Source organism: Silurus aristotelis (genome assembly GCF_946808225.1).
Source record: "Silurus aristotelis genome assembly, chromosome: 8".
NCBI classification, from domain to species: Eukaryota; Metazoa; Chordata; class Actinopteri; order Siluriformes; family Siluridae; genus Silurus; species Silurus aristotelis.
In genome coordinates this window covers 31,005,879-31,013,378 of record NC_139581.1, presented here as the reverse complement: position 1 = coordinate 31,013,378, position 7,500 = coordinate 31,005,879, and the positions used below count along the sequence as shown (strand labels likewise).

Genomic DNA, 7,500 nt, shown 5'->3' with positions numbered 1-7,500 from the left:
GAGACCGAGTTCCGGAGTCCCGGGTCCGTTTCAGGTGCACACACACACACACACACACACACACACACACACACACACACACACACACACACACACTGTCTGACATACAGCAGGACATTCTTAAAAAATCTCCAGGAATGAATTCATGCTTTTATTGAATACTCGCTGATCTCCACCGCCTCACCTGAGAGCTCCAAAGCGCGCGCTCTGAGAAACACTAATGAGCAGCACCTGAGCAGGAGCCCGGAGTGAACACCGGGAACACACCAAGGAACCCCGACACCACGATCCTGCTCCAAATCTCCTCCTCAGCTCCTTCTGCACACGCGTCCCCTACTCACCTTCGAGCACGCGCTCCCAAAGGACAGGTACAGCCGCACCGGATCACAGAGAGAGAGAGAGAGAGAGAGAGAGAGAGAGAGAGAGAGAGAGAGAGAGAGAGAGAGAGAGAGAGAGAGAAAGTCTGGGGGGGTGGAAACTGATGACAGGATGCTGAAGACCGCTCCGGTACCGGGCGCAGAACCGAGTCCCGTGCTGGAGGACAGGACTGTGCTCGCGCATATGTGTGTGTATGTGTGTGCGCGGTCAGTGGAGCACGAGGGACAACCTCTCTCTCTCTCTCTCTCTCTCTCTCTCTCTCTCTCTCTCTCTCTCTCAGTGTGTGTGTGTTTGTGTTTGTGTCTGGGGGGGCTGGGTTCGTGCGATAATGCGCGTTGGCACACACACACACACACACACACACACACACACGCGCGCGCGCGCACAGGAATATAAACCATGTCGCGAGTTAATTGGACATTCGGCATCGCTCGGCTTTTTTCGCCGAACCCCGCCTCCTGCCCTGAAGTTCACTGGGCTCATTAAATATTAAATTATTATGCAAATAATTTCTGGTGTAAACCCCGCCCTTCATGATCGAGCAGGTATAAAACCTGGCGTGATTACGAAAACTGCTGCTTTCGCGACGCGCAGACGGCGGTCGTTGTCGCTGTGTGTGTGTGTGTGTGTGTGTGTGTGTGTGTGTGTGTGTGTGTGTGTGTGTGTGTGTGTGTGTGTGTGTTGTTCCTATATAAACATTCCGCGGGAATTTGATCTAATCGCGTCTCGGTGAAATGGAAGTTCACTGCCACCGGTACCGCGAGCCTGGCGAGGATTGCGTTTTCGCGCGCGCACACACACACACCCGCGCGCGCGTGTGTGTGTGTGTGTGTGTGTGTGTGTGTGTGTGTGTGTGTGTGTGTGTGTGTGTGTGTGTGTGTGTGTGTGTTGTCACATGTAAAACCCCGGTTAGCGCAGTAAAGTGTGTGAGTGTACGCAGTTCATCTGTCAGGGTTCTGCAGACACGAGATCACAATGATAAAGGTTCCTATCCGCGCATCAGCGCTGTCACGTGACCCGACCTGACACGTGTTAATAAAATCAACTGGTGTTTTGTGTTTGAGGAAATTACACACATAAGATTTATTCAGTTATATATCATTTTTTTTATAAAAGTAGATATTTATGTAATGTCCTTGATGCCATGCGGGAAAAATTCTGCTGGATGAAGAAATGTGTCACCTCCAAAGTCACTACATAACTAATTAGCTGTTTATTTTCTGATTGTAACTATTGTACAATAGTGTATATTATACTGCCAGCTATACTTCTCGCCACATTGTCTAATAAATATGATTCAATTCTCCATGTTTAATAAGTTACAGTTCCTCTGCGTCACAGGCCACGCCCCCTCCGTACAAACCAGAGGATTGGAATATTTACAGCTGGAGGTTTTTCATCTCTGTGGTTTTAAACATGCTGGACATTAAAAATAACTGTGTTTAGGGTCAAAGTTGGAGATTTCACACACACGCTCTGTGTCACATGTAGTAAATGTCCTGAGCAAATCCAGAGACTTCAGCAGTGTAGTTGTCAGGGATTCACCCTGCCACGCCCCCCTCTGTAGCTGTCAGGGATTCACCCTGCCACGCCCCCGTCTGTAGCTGTCAGAGATCCACCCTGCCACGCCCCCCTCGATAGCAGTCACGCTGCTTCCCAAGATTACCGACAGCTGTGGCTCATGAAAGATCAGACTACATAAACTCACGTTCTTGAGTCACAGGCTGTCGGTCGTTATATTGTCAAGCTGGACAATCGCGTGGCTGCTCGACCGCCGGCTGTATATGCGAATTCCACTTCCGACTTGGATTACTCATTGCCGAAGGCTTTATGGATTATGCTTAGGACATTCGAACTCATAGCAGACAACGCGTATCGAGCGGATGTCTTTGTTTGTTGTTTTCAACGGCTTATGAGTGTTTTTGTGTTGTACGGTTGTTGAAATAAAAGGACAATGATCGGATTATATCGGCTTCCGTGTCTGCAGCCTGACAGAACGACCGACCTAAACCGAACGCGGATTCGCCATTCCGCGATTCCGACCGCAACGGATCGGCAGCAGAACCCGGCTTCGGATTTCCTCCGGAAGCTCAGTGCCGCTTCTCGCGGTTCAGATCCACAAAAGCCGGATCATGAGAGCGCGGCTGCGCCACGCCCCTCAGAGAGCGCGAGGGGATTACCGGCTCGTTACTCGGGGAAAAAAGACGAATTGGGCGGATTTCTGCAAGGCATCGGCGAGTATGTGGCTGTTAACATTTCCCGGTTTCCTTCCGAACGAGCCAAGATTGCCCTCTGTATTTCCCTCCTGTCTGGAGAAGTTCTTGCCAAAGCCAGCTCACTATGGAGCGCCAAAGGGGGCAAATGGCTCACTCGCCGAATTCAGCGGGCTGCTTCTGGGGAAGTTGGGGATAGAGGTGGTGGATCTCCACTACAGTCCCCTTGAGGAGGAAGGTGCTCCATTCCAAGGTTCTCAAGAGCACGCGGCTCCGTGCCGGATCTCCCATGAGCCTGCAGCTCAGCCCCAATGTTTTGATGAGAGGGCTGCTTCATCTCAGGGTCTCTACCAGCGTGCTGCTGTGTTCCGGGGTTCTCCTGGACGCACCACACCATCTCCGAGCGTCGGCGAGCACACCATGCCGTCACAGAGCTTCTACAGGCGTGCCGCTCTGTTCCGAGGTTCCCGTGGGCGTGCCACGCCGCCACAGTGTCTCCAGGAGCGTGCTTTCCCGCCACAGAGTCGTCACGAGAGCCTCCAGGAGCATGCTTTCCCACCACAGAGTCGTCACGAGAGCGCCGCGCCGCCACAGAGTCGTCACGAGAGCCTCCAGGAGCATGCTTTCCCGCCACAGAGTCGTCACGAGAGCGCCGCGCCGCCACAGAGTCGTCACGAGAGCCTCCAGGAGCATGCTTTCCCGCCACAGAGTCGTCACGAGAGCGCCGCGCCGCCACAGAGTCGTCACGAGAGCCTCCAGGAGCATGCTTTCCCGCCACAGAGTCGTCACGAGAGTGCCGCGCCGCCACCTCCGGTCACAGAAGGCGAAGTGACTCCTCCGAGTCCCTCTCCAGACGACGCCACATCCCAGAGCCCCTTCCAAGGCGACATCTCGCCCACGGAAAGCTCGGCTCTGCCCCAGGACCTCCAAGAGAGCTCCGCCCAGCTCCAGGTCCCTCCAGAGAGCTCCGCCCAGCTCCAGGTCCCTCCAGAGAGCTCCGCCCAGCTCCAGGTCCCTCCAGAGAGCTCCGCCCAGCTCCAGGTCCCTCCAGAGAGCTCCGCCCAGCTCCAGGTCCCTCCAGAGAGCTCCGCCCAGCTCCAGGTCCCTCCAGAGAGCTCCGCCCAGCTCCAGGTCCCTCCAGAGCGCTCCGCCCAGCTCCAGGTCCCTCAAGAGGGCACGACTCCGCTCCAGGCTCCTCCCGAGAGCTCGTCTCCGCCTCCGAGCGACCCCACGAGCTCGTCTCCGCTTCAGTGTCCCAAAGAGAGCTCCACTGATGTCGTGGACCTCCAGGCGAGCCCTTCTCCGCTCGTGGATCTCCAGGCAGGCTTCACCTCATTTCCAGGCTGCTCAGTAGGCTCCGATCTGCTCCTAAGGGTCCCAAGGAGCGCCCCTATGCCCAGGGGTTTCCCTGTGCACTCACCCCGGCTCCAGGACTGCGAAAGGGAAGTTGAACCGCTGCCCCCGGGTTCCACCGACGGCGACGGCTCGTCTCCAGCGCCCGCAGAAGGCGACGGCTCGTCTCCAGCGCCCGCAGAAGGCGACGGCTCGTCTCCAGCGCCCGCAGAAGGCGACGGCTCGTCTCCAGCGCCCGCAGAAGGCGACGGCTCGCCCCCGGGCTCCACAGAAGGCGACGTCTCGCCCCCGGGCTCCACAGAAGGCGACGTCTCGCCCCCGGGCTCCACAGAAGGCGACGTCTCGCCCCCGGGCTCCACAGAAGGCGACGTCTCGCCCCCGGGCTACACAGAAGGCGACGTCTCGCCCCCGGGCTCCACAGAAGGCGACGTCTCGCCCCCGGGCTCCACAGAAGGCGACGTCTCGCCCCCGGGCTCCACAGAAGGCGACGTCTCACCCCGGGTTCCACAGAAGGCGACGTCTCGCCCCCGGGCTCCACAGAAGGCGACGTCTCGCCCCCGGGCTCCACAGAAGGCGACGTCTCGCCCCCGGGTCCTCTTCAGGGCGACCGATCGCATCCAGGCTCCACGCAGGGCGAAGGATCGCATCCAGGCTCCACGCAGGGCGAAGGATCGCATCCAGGCTCCACGCAGGGCGAAGGATCGCATCCAGGCTCCACGCAGGGCGGAGGATCGCATCCAGGCTCCACGCAGGGCGAAGGATCGCATCCAGGCTCCACGCAGGGCGAAGGATCGCATCCAGGCTCCACGCAGGGCGAAGGATCGCATCCAGGCTCCACGCAGGGCGACGTCTCGCCCCCAGGTCCTCTTCAGGACGACGTCGGTCCTCCAGGTCCCTCTGACGGCGACGTCGGTCCTCCAGGTCCCTCTGACGGCGACGTCGGTCCTCCAGGTCCCTCTGACGGCGACGTCGGTCCTCCAGGTCCCTCTGACGGCGACGTCGGTCCTCCAGGTCCCTCTGACGGCGACGTCGGTCCTCCAGGTCCCTCAGAGGGTGGTACGACGTTCCTGGTCTCCGCCCGGGACGTCCTCCACTCCCCGGTCATTGTCATGGTTGGCGTCCAGTTCCGGTTCCCCGCCATGGAGATCGCTCCGGCTTCAATCCCCGCCAGGGGCTTTACTCAGCCTCCCGTCAGCACCGAGGGCGTGGCTCCGTTCCGGATCCTCCTGCAAGGTGTTGTTCCATGCCGGCTCTCCGCAGAGGATGCTCACCAGGCCTCCGTTGCTCCCAGGCGTCTAAGGAGGCCTTCCTCGGAGTGCCCTGGCCCGCCTGGCATAGGTGGGTTTTGGGGCGTCAGGTGTCGCCCCTGGAGGGGGGGGTACTGTCAGGGATTCACCCTGCCACGCCCCCCTCTGTAGCTGTCAGGGATTCACCCTGCCACGCCCCCGTCTGTAGCTGTCAGAGATCCACCCTGCCACGCCCCCCTCGATAGCAGTCACGCTGCTTCCCAAGATTACCGACAGCTGTGGCTCATGAAAGATCAGACTACATAAACTCACGTTCTTGAGTCACAGGCTGTCGGTCGTTATATTGTCAAGCTGGACAATCGCGTGGCTGCTCGACCGCCGGCTGCATATGCGAATTCCACTTCCGACTTGGATTACTCATTGCCGAAGGCTTTATGGATTATGCTTGGGACATTCGAACTCATAGCGGACAACGCGTATCGAGCGGATGTCTTTGTTTGTTGTTTTCAACGGCTTATGAGTGTTTTTGTGTTGTACGGTTGTTGAAATAAAAGGACAATGATCGGACTATATAGGCTTCCGCGTCTGCAGCCTGACAGTAGTGTGTTCTTCTCAAGCATGACCAGCTGGACTTTCATTGGGTCTTTGTGGATGTGTGTATGTGTGTGTGTGTGTGTGTGTGTGTGTGTGTGTGTGTGTGTGTTTGTGTGCGCGCCATGGATAAAATAAAGATGAAGATGGACAGATACCCAGTGTCTATCTCCAGAAAAGTGAGTGAGTGGGTGTGGTTTAGTGACAAAAAGGGCAGATGAGTCCTGTCGCATCTCATTAATATTCTGATGTCATTCCTCCCCACTTCTCCCCCTCCCAGTGCATTTACAGAATTACACTGATATCATCCTATACACATCTCTCTCTCTCTCTCTCTCTCTCTCTCTCTCTCTCTCTCTCTCTCTCTCTCTCTCTCTCTCTCTTCTATCTATCTATGCATAAATAAAGGGTGTTTTCTCAGAAACGTCATTTCATCTTTCAAGTGGTTCTTTATTTCTTACTCCAAATTATTATAATTCTATGTTTAAATCGTAGATATTGTTTTTGCACGATATCTTTTTTATCATTTTCAGAATCAGATTGTGTGTAGTTTTCATATTATATTTTACATGAAATATAAATCTTATTATACTGCAGATTACATCTCATAAACTAATCATGAGATTATAATATGTATAAAGAAACATTATAAATAATAATAATAATAAATCATCTTTATAAGAAATCTCATATTTTGTAGGTTTATGTATTGGCTTTATAATAGTAAGAAGAAGAAGAGGAAGAAGAAGAGGAAGAAGAGGAAGAAGAAGAAGAAGAAGAAGAAGAAGAAGAAGTGTGCAGAAATAATTGAGGACATTTCCCTATAGGATGTAGATGTCAGAAGGCTTGAGGAGCTCAGGTTCATAATCCACCACCTTTAATTAGCAAAAGGAAATTAGCACGTACATTGTTGTATCATGTAGTAATCTTGCAAAGTGGTTTGAAAATGACGCACAGTCATAGGTTTCTATCAACAAGAAGGTTTGTGTCACCAAGCAACCGCTCAACAAAGTGCACTTTCACCATCTGATGCTCTGATGTGCAGAAAAAAGAAGTCTGAAGGAAAGAATAAACACAGTGAACGACCAAAAAGCTCTCAGTATCTAAAGGACGGGAAGAAATATTATTAAACGCTTGCTCAGCATCTGGCACCAAACATCTCACACACATCAAATGTGAGAGGGTACGTTTCAGCTCGAAAATGATTTTCTGCATAAATAAAAAGGAGCAGAGCTTTCAGGACATTACAGACCACCACTAACACTCTCAGGCTGCTTTTCCCATCTAAAGTCTAGACCACAATCCTGTTTCTAATGTTCTAACCTCACAATTTCATGCACAGTTCTATGATCGAGGCGTTACTATGGAAATGGTAACCTATCAGAGCCAGCACATTAATACAAACCTACCGCCAGTCTAGAGAACTAATCACCACCTTCTGACCAATCAGAGTGCAGAATCAGCTGATTAGATGATAGTAGTGAACTCATAGCCAATTAAAAGAAATATATAATCTACAATTGAAATAAAAAAAAAACTAATAGTGAACATGAATCCAAACTATACGGGACAATGAGAGAGTGAAGTTCCTGATACACGTCAGTGAAGACGGTCTGGACTAAAGAAGATGTGGTGTAGTTCCACACCAGAATGGTGAGGTGAAAACATACCATTCAAGTTCACATCTTAGATCTTTAGAATATCTTCAGGATGTTGTG

The 7,500-nt window shown here is 53.3% G+C and overlaps 2 protein-coding genes across 3 annotated transcripts in view; both read right to left on the bottom strand.

Annotated features, from left to right (window-relative positions):
- ecel1 (endothelin converting enzyme-like 1) overlaps positions 1–612 on the bottom strand; it is a 13,817-nt gene extending 13,205 nt beyond the window's left edge. Inside the window, exon 1 of one of the 2 annotated variants that reach the window (XM_083549119.1) lies at positions 342–612. The gene's annotated coding sequence lies outside the window, so the exon portion shown is untranslated. Of the gene's footprint in view, positions 1–231; positions 257–341 lie in introns of those variants that run through there. The other variant, XM_083549121.1, reaches the window with a different exon arrangement.
- Positions 1–7,500, bottom strand: part of arap1 (ArfGAP with RhoGAP domain, ankyrin repeat and PH domain 1) — a gene marked incomplete at its 3' end in the record, with an annotated part of 66,350 nt that overhangs the window by 1,081 nt on the left and 57,769 nt on the right. The window lies entirely within an intron of this gene.